This window comes from Aedes aegypti, chromosome 2, assembly GCF_002204515.2.
Source record: "Aedes aegypti strain LVP_AGWG chromosome 2, AaegL5.0 Primary Assembly, whole genome shotgun sequence".
Lineage (NCBI taxonomy): Eukaryota > Metazoa > Arthropoda > Insecta > Diptera > Culicidae > Aedes > Aedes aegypti.
Genome location: NC_035108.1, coordinates 301,160,625 through 301,185,333, shown reverse-complemented (window position 1 = coordinate 301,185,333; position 24,709 = coordinate 301,160,625). Strand labels below are relative to the sequence as shown.

The following is a 24,709-nucleotide window of genomic DNA, read 5'->3' as shown; positions in this document are numbered from 1 at the left end:
TATGGCCTCCTTACACATACAAACACAATTGCCACAGATTTTGATTTTTTCTTAATTTATTTAACTTACCTGCCATTAATTATTGCCAAATCACTAACCCAATTTCGGAACATATTTATTTAACTATTACTAGTATTCAATAAATCATTTCCACTCCTAATCTCCCAATCCGTGGTCATTTCTAACTTGCAGGGTAAGATTTCACACGGTTGTTTACACTTTGACGCACAGCAACTAGGAACAATTTCACTAAAATACTCGTATATTCACTCACCATAGCTCTTCTAGTACAATTTACTTGCAATCATCATATTCGTAGCGACTCGCACAAGATGGTTTCCTCGAAAAAAAAATACATAAAACTAGGCAGATTAGTGCCAAAAACCATCACCTAGTCACAAAATTTGTCTTTTTGTATTCTTCTATTTTTCTGGTGCGCGGTGATTCTTTTTTCGTTATAAGTGCTGCCAGCGCTGTTTGTTTTTCTCTACGAAATATTTGAAGTCAAAGTGAGAATAACGTTATTTACAAAAACACTAGGTTGCAAGAGCAGTTATTTTATGCAAACTGGCTTTAACAAATGAGAAAAATCATATAGATATTTAAGCGTAGGCGATCGAAAAGTCTTGAAATACAACTGTTCGTTTGAAGGAGTGTGGAGTGCATTACATTTATTTGGCTTTTTATTAAAAAAAATTTTTCATTAACCATGTTTTCTTATATTGTTTACGTGAGTAATGAACGATTTATTGTGCAAAGATATAACATTTTCTTTTTCAAGAAATTTTTACTAATATTCGTTGATATTTCCGTATATAAAACATATTGGCAACCATGCTCGAATGCTCTATACTTCTACAAGACCTGTATTATACTCGTATATATGTGTTGATACACTTTGTATGTATTGGAATTTGTGGACTTGAAGGAGTTTCACCTTAACAGCAAAAATGAATATAAGATATTATACAGTATGGACCTATGCACGAGTTCACTGATTTGACGTTTGAGCGGTGCCGAATTCACTCGTTGCCATGGTCACATAAATAACACGGCACCGCTAAAACGTCAAACGATGAACTCGTGCATAGGTCCATAGAATTCAAATGCATACTGATGGCAACTTTCTCCGTCCGTGAGAAGCGAGAGAAGAGAGGAGAAAACTGCCAAAAATAGTAAACAACACACGCATGGTGTGAAAAATGCTTATAATTTTGGTCAAAAAACATGTTTTCACTACCAAATGAAATAAATTGTGATTTTGAGTTTTTATGAAGTTGTTGATGAATTCATATCGACAATAATACCTTTGTATGAAACGTGTGCAAGTAACACTACCTACGTAATTTTGTTGGTGGAGGTATACATGAAACATGGTGGTTTATTTTTGGCCGACGCACATAACATTGTGCTCCGCCTTGTTGGGTGGCTCGAGAGGGTGCTTTAGCGGGTGGCTCGAGTGGGTGGCAACATTATGTTTACGTGCTCAATGAACCTTCACCTTAAGTTAGGAAAGGTAAGGTTAGGTAAAGTTAAATGAATATGTAGTTAACGAAAAGGTTATAAAAGTTTGATTTAGTTTTACCAAATTAGGTTTATAGTGTTGCCCAACACATATGGATAAAAGATATAATATGGGGAAGATAAAAGAAATGTATGTAATATTTGAAAAGAACTAATAAGGGAATTATAAAAAAAAGGTTATTAAAAACCGTTCAAACATCACTGATATTTTTAATTTATAAGGGCGTAAGTAATTTCAAAACTATTTTTTTTTTTCAGAAATTTTACCCAGACATGCAGCTTGAAAATGGAAAACGATTGATGAGCACAGATCTGGATCTGAGAAGCACCGTGGATATCATCATCATCGTCATCACCATCATCACGGTATATTTCGGAGGCCGCTTACCGTCGTGGGTACGGAACGAGACCGACCAAAACGGAACCAACCTATGCTTTGGAGTGTCAGTCTTCGAGCGCGTTTCGAGTCGGTTGCACGTGGCCTTCTCAATACCTTCCCTCGGTGTGTTGCGAGTAGGAATAGCAGATAAGATACAGTTTAACGGAAGAATCCACTTCGCGTTCAGGATGATGCGTTTTGTGTGAAGGATCGTTCGTCTATATGGGATGCAGACAGACGGTCGTGCGAGTGCAAGTGCAATCGAGTGCATCTAAGCATGTAGGAAGCAAGTGTATCTAAAACAAGTCACAGAGCGAGCGAGCGAAACGCGGGGTCGTGCTTCCTGTGCTCGGCTGGCTGTCTGGCCTCTGGGGCTGTGATTAGGAGCTATTTGGTACGTGCTGCGCTTCTCAATGAGGGAAATGCATCCCGTTGGTTGGCTGGCAATTGATATGTTGTGTTTGCAGTAGTGGCTTTGAGGGGTTGACGCGGTGAAATTGAAGCAAGAAGTAAAGAAGGGAAATGTGAGCGAAACATAGGAGAAAAAGATTACGACCAGTAATTGTGTGAAGCGGGTGGAAATGCATGTCAGTGAGGGCGACATTTATGCTCCATATAATAGTGTAGTGTGGATAATGATTTAAGTGCTTGTGGCGAGGGCTCATTACGTGGTGGCACTGGCAGTTGAGAGGAGGATCCAACAAACGGAATAACGTGTGCTAAGTCATGTTGACGTGAAGTGCGAGGTGGCGGAAAAATCGTTGTGAAGAGGGGCATTTTTTCCGTGACAAATGTGGTGAAGTGTGACTGAGTGATACTGTTACAAATTACTCATCGAGGAATTTACTGGATTGAGGATAACTATATCCATTATGGACATGCACAAGTGGCCGAGAATAGCGTGCTGCTGCTACTTGTGTTTTAGAGGGTGATTACGTTTGATGAGGATATATTTACGTCAGAGACAGCGGAAAGGTAATTCATACAGAGCAGATTTTGATTGCTGATAGTTTAGTGTGGCTTTTATTGGCTCGATGAATGCCAGGTCTATATAGCGGATTAGCGTGATTTGTGGCTGTTTGAATTTATAATTGATTGTGCCATGGTGTGTGGTTGGGATAATGTAAGTTAGTGATTTATGGTGCCCAAAAATGCTAATTGATTAATCTATTTGGGGTTTCGTATTTGAAAGTATGCCGAACAATTCAAAAATGAAAAGAAAAGAATGAATTCCTTAGAATACAACTGTACAACTGTAATGTTTTTGATCTCTCGAATTTCCGATAACATTCTTGGGAAAATGAAACCGAAAGTCGTAGAAATTAATTGCAACTATCGACGGTATTTTAAGTAATTTATTTTGAATATCCATTGACTGCATAATCAATTCCTACGGGAATTCTTGCTGAATACTACATACATCAATTTATCAATACTTTCGGAAATATGTATGGTAAAATCTGGTAACCTCAAGACAAAATGTGGGTTGTTTTGAATTTTAGCTTCAGCTTGATGATTACTTGGGTAAGTTTTAAACAGATTGTTTTCAGAAATTCGGGTGCATTTCCATTTGGGCTGAGTCCTTTTGATGAGTTCAAATTTTTAATGCCTTTCATTCTTGACAAGATCATTGACATGTTGTTAGAAAATTCAGTTATAACTGCAAATAATTCGCGGTCACTGTCTTCTTCAGCAAGGGTGATTTAGACTTCTTGAAAGAAAAAAATCATAGTAGATTCCAGAGAAGTTTTCCAGGACGTTTCCGTTGAAATGTATTGATTTCGAAAATTCCTGGTAACAAAATAAAAAACAAAAATATGAAAGCCTCTGGCGATGATGCAATTTTTACATCATCGTCAAGAGACTTCCAGAGAATAACCTATCATTCTTAGTTGATATATTTAACAAATGTTATCAGATGGCATATCAGCTAATAATCAGCTCCATCAGTATTTTTTTGAAAAGGAAATTTTGAACAGAATGATGGTTCACATCAATTGAAATTCAATTTTTACCAATGAACAGTTCCAATTCCGACATGAACATTCGACCACACACCAACTTTTACGCGTAACAAATTTGATGCGTTCCAACAAATCTAAAGACTAAGTACTGCTCTTATTCTTCTATACATAGACAAAAGCATTCGACAGTGTTTGGCATGAAGGTTCAATCGTAAAATTAAAAAAAAAACTTTAATTGTCCAAACTAACATTGATAGAATAATCCAAGATTATTGGCGCGGGAAGTAGGTAGGACAGTCCATGTATTACGCAAAAAAATGCCTGGGTAGGACAGTGAAAGGATTGTCCTACCCACGATTCAACAAAAACAAGATCAGCAGAAAAATTGTCAAATAAATTAAAGTATTTATCATCTGTTCAATATACATACAAACTCGAACAACATACCTGCTTTTTCTTATTAAGAATAGAAGACACAATAAGAGTTTTCATGGTTCCTCATGCCTGGTGAAGCGTGACAAGGTTTGTGCATGACTCCCGCAAAAATCTGGCTCTGAAGAACCATTCTGAACACTTATAGTGGAAAGCTTGGGAAACTAACTGTAAGAATTGTTACAAGAAACTACTTAAGTCTAATATGGTATTTCTGAATGTATGGATGGTTTCTGAAAAATATCAAAGATCAGCCCTATAAATTTTCTGGGACAAATTTCCGTGAGCATTGCTGGAAGTAATTCATCAGTGTTTTTAAAACATCCATAGAGAGTGATCAGAATATTTTTGACGAATCTTCGGAAGTAGCAATAGATTAATCTAAGACCAGTCACACCGTGTTATACAAAGCACGAGTGCACTATGGTTCGAAGGCGGCCAAAACCTCAAAAATCAAAATTGTTTTCTCCGAACGGTAATATTTTTCCCGACTTTCTTATCATATTGGTGGTTTAAATCCAAATTTTTAAGCAGATTAATTGGATTTTGAATTTTATACAACTCTTTGAATGGACCGTGGACATAATTTTTCGAGAAAACTAATAATTGCGATCCATAATTCACCTGCTATTTATGAATTTAAAGAGCACTCAAACCACCATGGTATCTTCAGAGAAGTTGTTTGTAGATACATAAAGTACACCTGAATTGAATAACTTTTTTCATTGAATTTATGCAAATTAAATTGAGGCAAACATATATTTTTCTATAATAGTACCGTAATCCGGGGTAACATTGATCAGCGGGGTAACATTGATCGGGATGATTCATCTTGTTAAACGTTCAAATAAAGATTTATTGATGAAACATTTTCGAACCATGAATGGTGCCTCTCTTTCGTATATTCATAAGCTAATGATAATTAAGGTTTTTGCCAAAATTGCGTTTAGCTCATGCGCAAATTTGTCAACTTTTTGAAACAATGATTTCTATCATTTTCACTGACACTACCGAAAATTCATGTCTCACATGAGTTCTGCAGACGATGTGATCAAGAAAAATGCGGGTGTTACTAATAATGGCATCGCCGAAAACGATTCCGTTGTCACATCTTTCATCTTTCATCTCATCTTTCAAGGCAACATTAACTAATTACTATTACGAATGTAGAATTTCCTGAGGAAATTGCCTACTTTTAGGCGTATTCCGCGGTTCACGGTGTTTTTAATTTTGAAATAACTAAAAAAGTAAATGACTTGTAAGAGTTTGGTCTTCATATTCGGCTTCAGGGGCCCTGATTTTAGTAAGTAACGACATTTTCAATATTAGCGAACGTTGTCAAATTGGGTGATCAATGTTACCCCATATCAGCTGAATCAAAAAATCACTTAAAACATTTATTTAAACATGTTTAAATCTTTCGAAAAACAAAATAAAGTACATAGTTAGGAGCGGTAGGTGCCAGTACTTGTTTTAAAAATATGAAACTTGTAACATTTGTATTGTGAAATGAAAAATTTAAGAAAAACTAAAAAAAATGATCAATGTTACCCCGGATTACGGTACCCTAAGACAGTAGTAGCCCGCGAATGCCCGCTTTGAGAATAAGCTCATTCGCAAGCTAAAAATAAAAGCTTTCAAATAGGGTACAAATTATTTTGCGAAAACTTGCGATAGACCACATTCAACGCGTTTGAATGTTTACGGAGTGCAATTCTAGTTGAATAATAGCAATTCTGTGATACGTTAGTACGTGCATTGCAATCGTAGTAGCCATGAATGGCATTCCTAGAAGGAACAAATAACTCGCACCTATATTTTTCTTCATCTTCTTTCTGACGTTACGTTCCAACTAGGACAAAACATGCTTCTTAGCTTATATTTCTTATGAGCACTTCCGCAGTTATTAGCTGAGAACTTTCTTTGCCGATCGACCATTTTTGCTTGTGTATATCGTGTGCCAAGTACGATGATGCTTTGTGCCTTGGGAAGTAGAGAAAATTTAGGGGTCTATTTTGTAATTCGAGCGAATTCACGTGACTCGTCTGTAGTCATTGTCGATCAAAGCAAGCATGTATATTTCAGATGTCACCCATCGACTCCCATAGTAATCCAGTCACATAGAGTGACAACTGTCGAGAAACTCGAGTGACAGAGCCAAGTCGAGCGGAATATTTGGTCGACAGTGACTCCAGTCGAGTCGTTTTTGATCGGCTCGACTTATAAAATAGGGCCCTTACTTTACGGAAAAGTTCTCGACCGGTGGACCTCGAACCCAGGATTCTCAGCTTGGTCTTGCTGAATAGGTTCGCATTCAATGCTACGGCTCTCTGCAACGCTACACATACAATATTTTGGCATTATACCTTAATTAAATATTGTCCACACCTTTATTTGGTATTATGGTATTGAAGTGTTTTGAATTAAAATTTGAACTGTGCCAATGGACGAAGCCTGCGTGTCATCTGTGGTCGATTGCAAAAAAGTTTGGATATTTTTTCTTCATACTTGCAGAAATGGAAGATTTCTCCTAATGCTTCCAAAACTCAACTAATAATATTCCCACATAAACCAAAAGCTCTTTATTTGAAACCTTCAAGTAGACATGTTGTCACGCTGAGAGGGGTTCCAATAAATTGGTCAGATGAAGTTAAGTATCTAGGGCTCATGCTAGATAAGAATTTAACTTTCAAAAATCACATTGAGGGCAGTCAAGCCAAATGTAATAAATATGTAAAATGTCTCTATCCCCTTGTTCGCGCACATAAGAGCGTCTGAATGGATTGTCGGTGTCTGAATAATCACTGGAGTTCCACAAATGATAATCACTTGGAGGTACGCGGTCTGAATGTCTGATAACTGAAGTTTATTGGTCTATTAAGTCAAGTCTGAATTACACGGATAATCTGAACATCTACACAAGTGCTTAACTTAACTCTTGGACATATATTTCTTGATGTTTAATATCACAAACTATCACATAATTGGTATGATCAGACGCGGGACAGAATAACGGCACGGTTGTATACTATTTTGATACTGACTTGGTCTAGAATATGGCTGGGGTTAAATACTGTTTGACTGACTATTCAACCTTACATCTTATTGTTCTGTTTGAAGAAAGTGCTTATGTACATGATCAATTATTGCCTACTGTTTCAATTGTCACATTGTTACATTTTACCGAACGTACAGTCAAACCTCTCTAATATGGATCTCAATTCAACTTTAGGCTTCAACATACACCCCTTGAAAGACTAGAGCCCTAACGAAGTCTTTCAACAGTAATTTAGTTCATCGGTCTATGTCTTCTTGATGCAGGTCTACTACTACTGCTCTCAAACTGTGATGTTATAACTACAATATTTCTTTTATAAGCTGATCAAACTGATTGGATAAGTGCAGCTGACACCTTTGCTGACTATTCGTAAATCTCTCGTATCACAAGTAGTTGCTCATTAGCTGAAATGTCCTTGAATGCCCTCTGTAATTTCTGTAGTCCTTAGCTTTTTGTCCTGGTTATATTGTAGCTTCTTGGGAAGTGCTGTCAATCTGGTTCTGTGTTGATGCGACGTTTCCATGATAATGCGAATTTAGCGCCTGGTTACTGTGGTTTGCAGTCCTATCGATCCTACTTCACTGGATGAATATCTGGATTGATTTCTGTTGCGTCCATGCCAAATAAATTGATTGTTTTGCCATCCATTCGAATTTCAACGAACAGCTCGCAGTTCCAGCTTCGTCTGCGTCCTCGACCAGTGTTTGTCTGAAAGTATCGACTGGCATTAGGTTTCCAAAGTAGCCAGCGATGTGAATTGGAACATAGATACTTAACTGTGTCCCGGAGCGGTTGCTCCGGGAGGACGTGACTTCGCGTTTTTGCTGGAACCACCTTGTCTCGTTGCTGGTGCAGATGCTTCAATTGCTGTAGCTCGGAACATGGTTGGGAATGCTGCGAAATTCGTATATGCCTTGTAGATCTGATGCAGAAATCTCTCCTCTATTTCCTAGACAGTTGTTCTGTAGTAAGCTAGCCTTCTGTTGTGCTCCTTCGACTGATGATTTGAAGACTTCCAGCGTACGATGATGTACCTGCCCTCGACGGCGGTGGTAACTATCAATAATATGAGAGACGGCTTTTTTAAATGAATTAATGAAATATAAAGCGACTTGCCTGAATGGAGGCCCTTAGGCCTCCGATGGACGCCCTGATGGCGCCTTCCATTCGATTTGCTGACGGTAAAGTGTTTGCATAGAATCTCCATGACACTGGCTGAACTATTCTGGCTTGACTTAGGAAGTTTGATTTCTAATTGGACTGATCTGGATGATTGGCTGGATGCTCGACGACTTCTTGCTGGTAGAAGGAACTTTCATCTGAGTGTAGGTAACGATATATCGGTTGCGCTCCTTTGTGTGCTCAACTAGCTGCTGACCTCCAAGCGAGGCACTAGAAGAGCCGGCGGTAACTTCACGGCTGTGAAGCTGTCTCCCATGGCGGGCAGACTCAAGAAACCCAAATTTGCGACCGCACAAGAATTGGGGCGCTTGCTACGTTAGCAAGCTGACGACAACACAACTGCCTGCGTGCAGTATGCTGTATTCACTCATGCTGAGTGAATCGGCGGTAAAATATCGTACCATTCCAAAACTATTCCTCATGCTTCAACGACCGTTGTCGCTGAACTGCTGGCTGATGCACATGAGGCACCAACGGACCTTTAACCGTTGGCTCGGAAACTGTTGAACCCTGAATGGCCAACAGACTGTCGAAGACTGTAAAGCGCAGTTGCACTGACAACAAACGGAAACCAATTGATACACCTTGACTTTCATACAAATCCAAGAATTCCGAATACGCCTAAACTGGACTAGACGCCTAGGTCTCCAACAGACGTCTCTCTGTTGGATCGAAAATGTCCAGCAACCATTTGACTGAACCAGTTCAATGTCTGAAACTCCAATCATCCTTTACTAACTTCATGCACAGTAGAATTTTCCATGGTCAGGTTGATTAAGTGCACAAACTCTCTGATGTATTTGTCTGAGCCGAACCAATCGAGAATCAAAGCGGACTGCTTCGACTCCCAAGAGCAAATCAATACTGGAATAAATGAGAGGGTGCTTTTTATCCAATATAACCCAAAACTACAATAACTTGCCTGGAACGGAGACCTCCTGGCCTCCGTTGACGCCTAGACTCCTATTGATGTTTGATTATCCCTGACAATACTAATTTTTGCCGGAATCTCATTAACGAACTATCTTAAAAGTTTGGCTCACACAGAGTGTTCAATTTCAAGGGAAATGCGCAACAAATTAAAACAAACACGAAGTATTTCAGTCCAAAGTTTAATTCAATACTGAAACCAATTCACTTTTTATCTTCTTTCTTCGTCCTGTCTGTCATCTTTACCTTAGTCTGACTTCTCATTCTGGTCTTCCATCGTCCTTCTCAGCTGACTCCGTCGCACATTCTTTCAGCTTCCGTTCCCTTTCGTGATTCAGACCCGTGTGGAGCTCAGCATGGTGTTTGTCGTCGCAAAAAATGCATCTGGCTGGTTTCGGGCAATCCTTCGTTACGTGGCGATGATTGAGGCAATTTTCACAGAGCAGATTATTCCGAACAAACTCCAGTCGTACCAGTGGAGTCATTTGTTTGAATTTGCCGCAACGGTAAACAAAGTGGCGTTCTCCGCACCTATAACATATCGGTGGCTTTGGAGCTGAATCGGTTTCGTTGACGGTTGGTTTTGGTTTCTCCTGGCACTGATTGGGTTGAACTGCTGACTGACTCGAAAATACTGACAAATCCATTTCGGTTTGGGATTAAACAGATCTGGTGTCCTTCTTCATCCTTCCTCTCCATGTCTTGAATAACGGCTGTAGAGCGCAGAAGTTCGCATAATCCACTGGTTGCATCCTGCGTTTGGCCTCGATGGTGTCCAGATCCTGTTTCTTGCAATCTTCCTCGATCCGCTCACGGAACTCGCCTGCCAGCTCATAGAGTGCTTGGGCGAAGCGGAATTCCTTTTCTGTCATGGATTCGCCACTGCTTTCCAAGCAGTCCGCAAACTTTATAACTGCCGCAAGCAACGGTGAATCATTAGAAATGATGGCTTCTAGCGGAATAGCAAATTGGGCTTCCATTTTACGATGAACTTGAGGAATTGCACTAAACCGAGTAAGCTAAGCAACACGACACAGCGCTGACGTCGATAGAATCAAAACAATGACGCACTGTCACTTGTTTGACACCTCACTTTATGCTTTCGCTCGCTGTCACCCTTTTCGCCATAAAGCCACAGTTGATTCGCATCTTGTGTTGCACGGTAAGAATTTTCGACTTAAGTCGACAATATTACAAATATTCTTAAGGATAGCTGATTTTGAACTGGAGAGTAGGATTTTTCCGATGCTTTCAAAGAAAAGGATGACTTTGATGGACAGAATTTAACACTTAACACTTATATGGCGCATCAAATTTGTATTCCCATACACTTTCACAGAATTTCTTCGGACAGAACAGGACAGTTGCTGGATGACATATCACGTGCACATTTTGTTCAAGAATTTGAACAGTGCTTGAGGTGGCGAATTATGTTGCATTTGCATAACAAACAGTAGATATTATTGTGGACATTCATTCTCATTAGCCGATCATTTACGGGACGATTTCGAGGTTGTTCTTAGGCTTTTCACTGTGTTTTCTGACCGGAAAGCTGACATCACTTCAATATCGGCTCGATACAGTTGATACTGCGAGTTTATTTGACGGCAAACTTTCACGACGTTTTTGGAAGTTTTGGAACAGACACTTTTTCCACTCGAATCTTCTGACCGCGACGAACGACACACCGACATATCCGGCTCGAAGGACCATTTTATGTTCGCGCACATAAGAGCGTCTGAATGGATTGTCGGTGTCTGAATAATCACTGGAGTTCCACAAATGATAATCACTTGGAAGTACGCAGTCTGAATGTCTGATAACTGAAGTTTATTGGTCTATTAAGTCTAGTCTGAATTACACGGATAATCTGAACATCTACACAAGTGCTTAACTTAACTCTTGGACACATATTTCTTGACGTTTAATATCACAAACTATCACATAATTGGTATGATCAGACGCGGGACAGAATAACGGCACGGTTGTATACTATTTTGATACTGACTTGGTCTAGAATATGGCTGGGGTTAAATACTGTTTGACTGACTATTCAACCTTACATCTTATTGTTCTGTTTGAAGAAAGTGCTTATGTACATGATCAATTATTGCCTACTGTTTCAATTGTCACATTGTTACATTTTACCGAACGTACAGTCAAACCTCTCTAATGTGGTTCTAAATTCAACTTTAGGCTTCAACACCCCTTATTAATAGAAAATCAAAACTTTGTCTTAAGAACAAGCTTTTGATATTCAAACAAATTTTCAGGCCAGCCATGTTGTATGCTGTACAAATATGGACTAGCTGTTGTAATATCAGGAAGAAAGCTCAGCAGAGAATTCAAAATAAAATTTTGAAAATGATTCTGAGGCATCCTCCCTGGTATAGTACCAATGAGTTACATAGAATATCTAATGTTGAAACATTGGAACAAATGTCAAATAAAATAATTAATAATTTCAGGCAAAAATCGTTACAATCTTCTATTGCCACGATTATTGCGTTTTTTGTTTAGGTTAAGTTAGGTTAAGTATATTCAAAGCGCTTTTTTTTCTCTTATAAGCAGGTTAAATCAACTCACCTGTAAACAATCTGAACTGCAACGGCAAATAAAATGTAATATGTTGTTACCAAAATGTTAATAAAATCTTAAATTTGTTTTACCAAATTAGAATGATAGTGTTGTCTAATAACACAGAACACCTAGATATAAGAAATAAATCTAATGTTTGGAATGATACTAATAAAAAAAAATAAAAACAAAAAATTGAACTGTTACTGAATCCACCAAATAGTATAATATAAATTAGCTCGTCTTATTTACATGGTCGAACAGAACTATTTCCTTCGAATGCAGCCTCCAGATAAAATTAAACAAATTGAAAAAAAAAAACATTCTCTACGTGGATTTGCTTTTGCTGCCAAAGTAAGTATGAAGACAGTCTAAAGCTATAGACATGACAATCATGCTGAAACTGATGAAATGGATGATACTTGCATTGAGGCAGGGTTAGATCTGAGATATATATGGATAAATTCTGCATGTAATTTTCACAGTTTTTCAGACATCGCATGAATTTTAACATTTATTTTTGGAAGATTTGTCGAAACACGAGTTCTGAGTGATTTTTTTTACAAATTTGGGTAATTGGAATATTAAAAGAATAAAGTTGAAAATTTGGACGAGATTAACAAATTTGCATATGATAGTTGTTGTGTGTAGTGTATATATTTTTGGGTAAATCGTTCATAAGTTTTTGTCAAAAATTCCACTTTAGTCAAGTTGTTTTACTATTGAAGTAAGGCATGGAAAAATTGTTCAAAAATATATGTTAAATCAAGCTATGCCTGACATGCTGTGAAAATTTCATTTAAATCCGTCAGTAAATAACTGAGAACAAGCCTGCCCAAGTTGACATTTTTGTATGAAAGATTGAAAAAACTGCAAATGTATTGTCCAAACCTGTTTATTCTAATTATCAGTCCAAAACTGGAAAATTTGAAAATAATACCTAAATATGGCATAAAATACGTCAAATATATGATTTCAGCTATTTTAAGGAGAGTTTGATGTTTTATCCGACATTTGTTCTAGATCGAACCACTGTGGAGTGAGATGGTCTAGCGATTTGTGAACGTGCGATTTCTCTTGACATGATCTATCAAAACTAGGGGCCCAGATAGCCGTAGCGGTAAACGCGCAGCTATTCAGCAAGACCAAGCTGAGGATCGTGGGTTCGAATCCCACCGGTCCAGGATCTTTTCGGGTTGGAAATTTTCTCGACTTCCCAGGGCATAGAGTATCTTCGTACCTGCCACACGATATACGCATGCAAAAATGGTCATTGGCACAGTTAATAACTGTGGAAGTGCTCATAAGAACACTAAGCTGAGAAGCAGGCTCTATCCCAGTGGGGACGTAATGCCAGAAAGAAGAAGAATCTATCAAAACATCAAAACCTCTTGACGATTTTCAGTCAACCAGTTTTGGCTGATTCCGGATTGCCATAGAAATTTCTCGAAGTAGTTGTTAAATAGTTCTTGAAAAAAATATATTTTTGGGTCTTTATTTTAAAGCGAGTCTCTTAAAATTCTCTACTTTAATGGAGGTTTACTAAAAGTCTCTGATTTAACCAAAATGGTCTGAAGTTTCTTTTTTTTTTATATTGCTTGCATTGAATTTTGATGCCAAATTGTACAAGCTCCAGAGAAAGTTTCAGAGACTATATCTCAAATCATCAGAATTCAATATTGATTTATTTAGAGTACCTTCTGGGTCTCCTAGAGCGATATTTCCTGAAATTCTTCTAGAGATTTCTCTGTCTATTCTTGAAGGATTTTTTTCTAGCAATTCTTCAAAGCATGCTGAGAAGATTTTTTTCAGAACTTGGTCCAAGAAATCCACGAGAACTCCAAAGCTATTGCCTCCATTAATTTCCTCAGGTATTTTTTTTGTTTTTTTTTTCTCCAAAACTATCCTAGAATTTCTTCCAGACATTTTGTCACTGATCCTTCAACCGAATCCTCCACCTGTTACTGTAGGAGATCTTCTTAAGCAGAATTTCTCCCGAGGAAATGCACAAAGGTTCCAGAGTTTTTGAAAAAAAAAAAAATAGTTTTTGGGAACTTAAGAAACACTGCAAGAATTCCTCCATCTGTTCATGTGGATTCCTCCAAGAATTCATCTACGTTTCCTTCAGAGTATCCAAGAATTGAGGGGTTCTTCGAACAAACCTATTTTTTCTAAGAATTTATCTAGCATTTAATCCTAGTATTCTCCAGAATTCAATCTAAATATTACCCCCGCAGTTTTCAAAATATTTTTTAAAATGTTTCTCAAAACATTCCCATGCAAACTTAAAAAGTCTTTTTATGTTTTCACACCAGTTAATACTGCAGCAATTTTCCCAATAATTCCTCCAGTCATTCCTGCATAATTTCTTTCGAGATTCTGTCCAATGTTTTTAGAGAAAACCCTGCGAAATACTATCCCGAGATTTGATTTCGTGAAAAACTGGATTACAGTTTAATAGTATAGCTATGTTGCTAAGCATTCCATTTTTCCATTACGCTCAAGTTTAAAGATTTTGATCTTTTCTAAATCATGACACGCAACACTTCCCTCAACTTTGGTGAACAATCGGTATCGTTACCTTTAAAATTTATTGGTATCTGCATATTACACCTCCATATAATTGGCTCTTTTGATAACAATCGAGCAGTGTTGCCATCTATTACCAAAATATGAAGACTTGAACGGCCATTTTGGAAAATTCTCATCCCATGCTTCAACTTTGCTCGGCAGGACCTTCCATTTTTGCAAGTATGATGAAAAAATATCAAAACATTTTTGCAATCTACTACGTCCTATGGTGGAGGGAGAGGCCTAGATGTACCATATTGTGTCAAAATTGGGTATCGAATTTAGTACTAAAATAAGCCCCCAGATTGAGCTTCTTTAAAACGTCTTTATTTCGTCTTCGGTCTTCTACTTCCATGTCAGAAAATCTTGAGTTTATTCCCAGATCCAGCTCTTATAACAATGAACTGAACATTGTTCAGACAATCAACATAGAAAATTTTATGATGTCAAGTTTTAGGAAATCTGCAGCTCTATGTGTACATAATTCTTCTTGAATACGTACTTAATTTAACTGATAACAACCTCCAGCTGTCACTAGGACGTGACCAGGACAATTGGGTCCTAAAATTTTTAATGAAATCTTGTTTTTATTTAATAACACGAAAAAGCATGTTACTGTAACTACTTTAGCAATTTTTCCCGCTCAAATAATGGCTATATCATGTTTAAACTTTAATTTAAAAATTTGGTCCATAAATGAACCTTGACACTTTTGATCATGTTTGACGTTCGCTTAGTCGACAAAAACACCACAGGGGTTTTAGTTCGACCACTGGGGTTGTTCCTATCTGACATTTCGTAAGGGACACGGAAAACAAAATACACCTAAAATTTGAGTTTAGGCCAAAGGATGTGACAAAATCTAAAAAAATGTTTTTTAGGCTTAAACCAACGAAAAACATTAGAAAATTGAGTAAACATGTGTTTTTGGCCTAAACTTAAGCGTTTGGCACTTAAATTGGGACAGGGCTTTAGGACCCTATTCTTGTCTGTTGAAGAATGTTTCAATATTGTCTAGCAGCAGTCTTTTGAAAACTCATATTGGGTAGCGTTCGTTAAAACGAAATTATTATAACATTTATTATATTAATTTCTTTAATTACTAGTTTTAATTTTATACAAATAAAGCTTCCTTTACGAGTGCTTCGCGAAGCCCAAGCAGGACAGTTCGGTTTTGCGTCGTCCGATAGATTTTGCTCACGGTTTCGCGCGTGTTTTCGTTGCCGGAGATTTTTTTTTATTTTGGAGCGTCTTGCTAGGTAGTTCTTCGTGAAGCCCAAGCAGGACGGTTCGATTTTACGTCGTCAGATAGGTTTTGCTCACGGTTTCGCGCGTGGTTTCGTCACCGAAGAATTTTGTTTCTGTTTTCGGAGCGTCTTGCTGGGTAGGTATTTGGATTACCAACTGGTGAGTTCGTTTCGTGCTTGTGATAACACAATTTTTCTTGAAAGCGTAACTTTTAAGTAATATTAAAACAAACTTTGTATGGTTCGTCACTATAAGTGTCGGCATTATGCTTTTTTCTTAAACAATTTCAATGTACATATATTTTTCTCTTTTTGACATTATTAAAATATATCTTTTGAATTGTTCGACATTGTGAATGTTGACGTATTTTTTAAAACTTTTACCATATCGAGACAAAATGCACAGTAATACTCATAAGTAGTTTTCAAACAAACTATGTATAGTTCGTCACTACAAGTGTCGGCATTATTCCTGTTTCATATAATTTAAAATATATACATGTAATTTTCAGTTTTCGTCATTAATAAAAACATCTTTTGAATTGTTCGACATTATAGATGTTGACGTATTTTTTAAAGCTTCTACCAAAAACTACTCGAGACAAAAATACAAAACTAGCTTTAAATATAAGTCGTATATTTCCCCCTTGTCCATGGATCGCATCATCGACCAGATCTTTTCCTCCCTCACTAGTGATTGTGGAGATGCAGAGGTATTCTTGGTCTCTAGAAGCAACAATCATTACACCCTAACATTCCTTCCCCATCCCAACTGACTGTAAGGACTTGGCCGGCGCCGTTATTGATCAATAATATTAGATCTGCTAAAATTGCACTTCGAGAGTAAGCGGAAAGCGGACATGCACAATCAGTCTATGATATGTTATGCTATGCTATGCTTAATTTTATACAAATAAAGCTTCCTTTAGCTATAGGATTAGTACTTTGAATTCAAACATTTTTACTTCTTTATTAACTGGTATATTTATAAAAACATTTTGATTTTCTTATGTTTTATTATTATTTTTTTAGGAGGAATATTAGTTTTATTTATTTATGTTACTTCTCTTTCATCTAATGAAATATTTTCATTATCTATAACGAAGAATGCCTCATTGAATGGTATAGGACATTACACTACGATACATGGGCTCAACACTAACATAATGTCAAAAATTCTAGTCTGAAGCATTTTAAAAACATTTAGCTTGCTTCAAAACAAGTCTTTAGTTTATTTTATAAACATTCAAATAAATAAAAAAATCATTTATTTTGACGTTGGATAACGTCTTACGGCAACATACTGGGGTACAATTTTGAAAAACGAAAATCGCTCGCATAACGAAAAGTGGTTAGATTTTGACTGTTAATAACATACTAACGCCAGGATAGATTTTCGAGAATCTTGCACCAATCGATTGGAAATCTTTCTACGAATCGATTCCAATAATGGAAACTATTGATTTTCAGACTAAACTATTGAAAAATGGGTAAATATCGAGCCATGTCCTATTTTCCATAGAAAAGCACATTTTTCTTGCTGTTATAAGGTTTTGACGTTTTGAAGTTTACATGTATCGTAAAACGGGGTAACTTTGATAGTTTTTTCGAAGAAAACTTGAATATTTATGCATGCTATTTCAAAGAATTTTAGTTTATATTTTTGAAACAAGTACTGGCATCCCAGCTATCGATCGCAAGACCACTACTACGACGATGGCTCGTATCAATCAGACTGCCCATAAGTCCACTGGAGGAAAGGCCCCCCGCAAGCAGCTGGCTGCGAAAGCCGCTCGCAAGAGCACCACAACCACCGGAGGAGGCAAGAAGCCGCATTGCTATCTGCCGGAAACGGTTGCTCTGCGTGAGATCCGTCGCTACCAGAAGTCGACGGAGCTGCTGATCCGCATATTGCCATTCCAGAGCCGTGGCACAGGACTTCAAGACGGATCTGCGATTCCAGAGTCATGGCCCTACAGGAAGCGAGCGAGATCTGGCTGGTCGGTTTGTTTGTCGATACCAACCTGTGCGCGATCCACGCAAAGCGTGTCACCATCATGCCGCAGAACATCCAGCTGGCTCGTCTCATCGTGGCTGCTTGTGATTAAGTCCGCGGCTACAAAGTAAAGCCATGCTGAAGATGTCAATTTTCGGTCGGTCAGGGATCTTTTCGTTATGCATTTTTTGACTTCCCTGAACATATAGTATTATTATACCTATCGCACGATATACGAATGTGAAAATGGCAAAGAAAGTTCTCAGTTTATAATGGTGGAAGGGCTCTTAGAACACTATGATGAGAAACAGGCTCTGTCCCAGGGACGACGGAATGCCAAGAAGAAGAAAAAGAAGAGACAGCATAGAATTAAGCAAATATGCAGTCCATAATTGATTGCAAAATAAATAAACAAATTAAAATTAATCTGGAACAACTAAATTTCGAAACGATTTAATGAAATTTCCCTGTACCTAGTCTGTCAATTGCATTCGCTTATAAATGTTGATCCCACTCAGCCATATTAAACATGAAAAGCGAATTCCCATAGAACGGCTTCCGTAATTTCGTTTTTTTTTCTCATTTTCTCTCACTGTAGATCGATTTGCCAAGCGAGGAGGAAGAAACTGCACCATCAGCAGCTGCCATCTGCATCCGCAATCAAATATCAAGCAAGTCTGGGGGAACGAACGAATATGCTGCTGCATAAGAATCATAATCATGGACTTGAAGACTTGCAGCGCTCCGAGCAGAAATATCTTTGAAGATTCGGACACAAACCGTGGACCCTGAAATTGACTGTGGATCAGAACGAAATTGGAAGAGATTTTCCATCTGGTTGCATTCGGTGATTACGTTTGGTGAAGTGTAGGGAAATAGCTTAGTGGCTTCGATTTGCCAGACATTCATCACACGGCGGTACAGATTGCTAACAGCAAATATTTGAGTGAATGTAACCGCAAACATAGCTTTATCCATAATCCGACTTACTGTTTATCGTCAGAATATGTTGAGCTGCCACCCACACCCCGCTTTCGGTTGTGAAGACGCGCGTGGTTCCCATTAGTCAAGCGTTGACGTGGCAAACAAAACAGTGAACCGAGACTCGCTCTCTCCATCCGGTTTTCATCGCGCATTTCTGTTGATGGGACTAAGCAGACATTAATTAACCGTGAGTGTATTTGTTTACGGTGTTAGTGCCACGCGGCTTGAGGATAACCAATCGGAAGAAGGTCGTTACCCTATGTATGGAACACTGTCAGGAAGGGGCGAACCAGGTAAGAGCATTATAACTAAGTAAACACTCGGCGTTCTAATGATGAATGGCATTAACCCGTGGAATACCGAGGTGTAATGATCCAGTTAAATTTCATATTTTTTTTTTGTACGAAGTTATCAATTAAGTTGTGTTTTGAGTCGTTTAGATCGAATATTGAAAAAATGTTCAATAAGAACTATTAATGGTAAAAATTTATAAAACTCGTAGGAACTTTTCTGTGTGTTATTTTATAATTGATTGTAGGTTGTATTTGATTTGACTTAATAAGTACTTTTGATGGGAAACTTTTCATTTGTTATCCCGGCTTTGAGACAAAAGCTCGCAAAGCAAAAAGATCATAATACCATCAACTACCTCATTTTGATGCGTTGATGTTAAATGGCTACTGGAAATGGATCAAATGTAGAAAACTTAGAGATAAAACATTATGACAAAGAGTTTAAACCGAAATTTTGATGGGGTTAAAAAACCGCTTGTGTCCCTTTAGGGACGTAATGCCGAGAATTTCTTCGTGATGTTCCGGGGTCTGAAGAGGTAAATGAGTATTCTGTATATTTCCAATCGAATCGAAAGCTTTAAGATTGCCAGATCGTAATATACTTTTGTTATCTTTCAAATACTTTTTTATTCTTAACCATTCAAATCAACCTAAGTTTGTAGACTTCGAAGAATCTAAAGCATAGGTGAGCATTGAGCTTGTACTTATTTTCTTACGATACAATACAGGTTAATATTCCATTATTTTTTTGCGCAGTTTCAAAAAACTAATTTAACGCTCTTTATGTTTTAATGTTCTCCTTGTTCCATAGGAGAATTCCCCAACATTTCATTGAAAATACGAGTAATATTTCCGAGAATTTAGCTAGGAATTCTTCCAAGATTTTTTGCAGAAATTCTAAGTGAATGTCTTCAGAATCAACATTAGCAACAAACCGGGGAAGTTTTTCCAGAATTTTCATGTAGAAACTTTGCAGAATGTTCTGAGCAATGTCATCAGGTTTTTTTTGTAGTAATTTCTGAAAGAATTGCTTCAGGCATAAAACCACTATAATACAGCTAAAGATAAACTAATCGTTCCTGTATCCTGTAATCCTGTAAGAACTCCTACAGTAATCATTCTAAGAATTTTCTAAAGGTTTCACCCAAGAATTACACTGAGGAGACCTCTGAACATTTTCCGCTGAAAACCACTTTCATGGCCAGACAAATCTGTGGTTTTTCCAATTATTCATTTAACAATAATTCCAGGGATTCTTCCACGAGTTTTTTTTTTACTTATTTCAAATACTGCTCTTCTTGGATTGGTCCATTACTACAAGGAGTTTTTCTTGTGATTAAAGCAGTAATTTCCCCAAAAACTCCTTAGCGATTCTAACAGTTTTTTTTTCAAGAATTCATCTTAATTTTTTTGTAAATATTCTTCTCCTCTAAGACTTCAAAAAGGCTTCAAAAAATAAATCGTAGAATTTAAGAATTTGCAACAGTGTTCTTGGAAAATGTTTTCACTTCAGGAGTACCTTCCATCATGCGTATTTTCCTATGAATTGTTCTAAGAAGTTTTCACCGGTCTTCAAAGAGTTCAACTAAAAGTTAAAAACCTTAAGTATTCTACTATATGCCGGTTGGGATGACAAAATGTCGAATTCCAAAACGTCGAAAGGACAAAACATCGAAAGACAAAACGTCGAAAAATTTTTTTTTTTAAAGAAACGTAATTTTCGTAGGAGAATGATTCTGTTTAGTTCGAACGAATGAATAATGTACTATGTAGATATGGTAAACAATACCAAAATTTTACTGCTTTCGAAGTTTTGTCCGTTTCGGCGTTTTGAGATTCGTCGTTTTGACATTCAACTTTTTGTTCCTAAAAGCTAAATACTGAACAACATACATTAAGTTATCCAAGAATACCTTTAAATATCGTTTGGAACATAAACATATAGAAATATCTGAAGCAATTGCTTATTTTTTGTTTTGATTCCACAAGCAAACTACTTCCTCTCAGGATTCTCATCAGAATCCTGCCAGGATTTTCATCAAAAACTTCTCAAGATTTTTATCAGAATACAATTAAAAATTGAATCCTCTCTGAATTATTATTAGGTTCCTACCAGGAAGCATCACAAGATTCTCATCAAAAAAAAAAAAAAAACATCTCACGGTTATCATCAGAATCCTCGTAGACTTCTCATCAGAATCTTCTCAAGATTCTTATCAATATTTATCCAAGATTATTTTCCCAATCCTTCCTGAATCCTCATCACAATCTTGACATGGTTCCCGCAATCTCATCATGATTCTATTCATAATCCTATCCAGATTCTCTAAGGATCTTCACAAGATTCTCATCAGAATCTTCATAGAATTCTCTTCAGATCATTATCATTGAAGACTTTGCATTAGCATCTTTGATTCACATCATAGTCCTCAGAAATCTCTCAAGATTCTTATCAGAATTCGCGTATGATTCTTATCAGAATCCAAGAATGATTCTCACCAGAATCCTCTCCTCAATATCCTTTCATGATTCTTTTCATAATCCTTTCCGGATTCTCATCACAAGCTCCACAGGATTCACTTAAGAATCCTATCTGGATACTCATCAGAATCTTCTCAGGATCCTTCTTCTTATAAGAATCTTCTCGACATACTCATCAGAATTATCTCAGTATGCTCATCACGATACTCTCAGGATTCTCATCAGAATCCCTCTCAAGATTCTCATCAAATTTCTATCGGGATTCTCATTCAAACCTCTCCAAATTCTCATCAGAGTCCTCTCAGGATTATCATCAATATTGTTCATGTTTTTTTCCTCAATCCTTTCCAGATCCTCATTACAATCTTCACCTGATTTTTATAAGAACCCTCTCAGCAATCTCATCATGATTTTATTTATAATCCTTTCCAGATTCTTTGCGGATCTTTACAAGATTCTCATCAGTATCTTTATAGAATTCTCTCCAGGTCATAATAATCGAAAGTTTTTATGATTCACATAATAATCCTCAAAGGATTCTTATCCGATTTTCATCAGAATGCTCAGATGATTCTTATCAGAATCCTCTTAGAATTCTCATCAGAATCCTCTCCTCAACATCCATTCATGACTTTTTTTTTCATAATGCTTTCCACAAGCTTCACAGGATTCACTTTAGAGTCTTCTCTGAATACTCATCAGTATCAGAATCAGAATCTCTAATGGATACTAATAAGAATCTTCTCAGTATACTCTTCAGAATTCTCTAAGTATGTTCATCAGAATATTCTCAGGACTCTCATCAGGGTTCTCATCAAAATCGTTTCACTATTCTTATCAGACTCAATTCTCATCACAATCCTCCCAGGATTTTCATCAGGATTCACAACCTTCTCAGGATTCGCATCGAAATCTTTCCAAAATGTCCATCAGAATCTTACAAAAAATCTCTACAGAATCTTGTAAGGATTGTCATCAGAAACATTGCAAGGGATTTTATCGGAAACCAAGATTTACATTAAAATTGTTACAGGAGTCACAACGAGATTCATCCACGAGTCTCATCAGAATATTTCGCATCGAAAACTTTCCTGATCATTCAGGTTGAGCTTGATTTTAGCGCCTTCAATGTACAATCACACTAGCCTTGATATTTCTAGATTCTAGGCAACCCCCCCCCCCCCTGGCTGATGAGACAAAAATGAACTGGTTTGCTACATAGGTCGATAAATCTTTTGAATTTTTAAGAGATGGTCTTCAGAATTCATGTTTACGTAAAATTTGATCATGATATACTTTTTCAACTAATCGAGGATTTCGAGTAAAATCAGACTTCCGCTGAACAGTCCTCAATATTTCTTGTGGAAGTTTCTGCCAAGCATCTATTTAGGTATCTTGAAATGAATACATCCAAAAATTCCTCGAGGAATTTGCCAAGGAATTCGATAAGCGATAACTCAACTTGTTCTCCAGAAATTCTGTGTGGAATTCCTTTTGTTTTCAACGTTATGTGTTCCTTAAGATTGTTCAAAATATTTCTTCAATAACCATTCCAGCAATTTATTCCAAAAATTCTACTTGGGATTAGCTCAAATTTCTTCAATAAGTCCTCAGCAATGTCGAATTCTGCCTACCAACATTTTTCTGGAAGTTGTTTGTTTGCATTTGAGAATTTCTACAGAATGTCTACAAATATTTCACAAAGAACTTATTTCATTACACTTCCAAGAATTCTACTATGGTAAAACTTTTTTTTTTAAACAAGGGATATTACATCAAGGAATGTTGCAGTAATTCTAGCAAAGTGCATACTGGAAAGTTTGTAGGGTTTCCTGCAATTATTAATCTAAGATCCCACTTCCAGGAATTTTTCACAATATTTTTAGAAAATTTCGAGAATAATTCCACTTTAGGTATTATGTTTTTTGAAGAATCGTTTTCAAGATTATAATAAATCTTCGAGCTGTTAAGTGGAATACCTATGAGCAGATGAAAAAAATTGGGGCGGGGAAAAGTCTGTTACATTACCGCGGGGTTGAATTAGAACTACTATGGACACAACTTCGATCAATTCTGGGTCAGACTCTAACAACAGTGCGGTAGCTTTTTGCAGATGATAGGTTGTTTGATGATAGATGATAGGTGCTGTGATTGTGAGTATTCAATTACGTTATAGTTTTTAGGGAGATCTGTCATTTGGTTTGGAAGCTTTTTCAGAGTTTAGGATTTCAAAGTGAAATACTTTAAAAAGGATTTGATTTGATAATGATGTTAGAATGACAGTGAAGTTTGAGTATGAGTGTAGTGAAATATTATTAATAATTTGTCATGTGTATGAATTTGTAAGTGTACTAGTTGTTATTGATCGGATGAAGTTTCCAGAAATTAACTCTTTCTGGACTCATTTTGATGGTCGTGAAAAGGACCATTTGTCGTTCTGTGAATCACACATACCTGTCCAAATAGTTTAATAACTATCTTTAAAGAGAACGTTGATTTCAAGCAAATCCATAAATAGGGGTGCTAGAGAAAAGTTGCCGATAATTTGAGGATGTTTCCGAGAGCTTATTTCCTATTCTGCCTATTTCTTCGTTTTCTGATCTGGGAAATAGGCTATATGACAACCACAGGGTAATCTGGACATAAGCCCATCCGAGAGAGGAAGGAGTGTTAATTAGATAGCCGGATTACCTCGAATTTCTTCAATAAGTTCTCAGCAATATCAAATTCTGCCTACCATAATTTTTATGGAAGTTGTTTTGTTTACATTCAAGAATTTTCACAGAATGTCTACAAATATTTCACAAAGAACTTATTTCATTGCACTTCCAAGAATTCTACTATGTAAAACTTTTTTTTATCAAGGGATTACATCAAGGAATGTTTCAGTAATTCTAGCAAGGTGCATACTTGAATGTTTGTAGGCATTCCTGCAATTATTAATCTAAGATCCCACTTCCAGGAATTTATTACCATATTTTTAGAAAATTTCGAGCATAACTTCACTTTAGGTATTATGTTGTTTGAAGAATCATTTTCAAGATTATATTGCTGTGTGCGTTTGAAATCCAAATATCTAATGCGGGAACAC

The 24,709-nt window shown here is 37.0% G+C and overlaps 1 protein-coding gene and 1 pseudogene across 3 annotated transcripts in view; both read left to right on the top strand.

The window, feature by feature from the left end:
* Positions 1 to 1,950: 1,950 nt before the first annotated feature.
* Positions 1,951 to 24,709, top strand: part of LOC5567760 (TSC22 domain family protein 1) — a 303,514-nt gene continuing 280,755 nt past the window's right edge. For all 3 annotated transcript variants that reach the window (XM_021845523.1, XM_021845524.1, XM_021845522.1), the window contains exons 1-2: positions 1,951 to 2,878; positions 18,459 to 19,137. The gene's annotated coding sequence lies outside the window, so the exon portion shown is untranslated. The remainder of the gene's footprint in view (positions 2,879 to 18,458; positions 19,138 to 24,709) is intronic.
* LOC110675189 lies at positions 17,581 to 17,972 on the top strand (annotated as a pseudogene).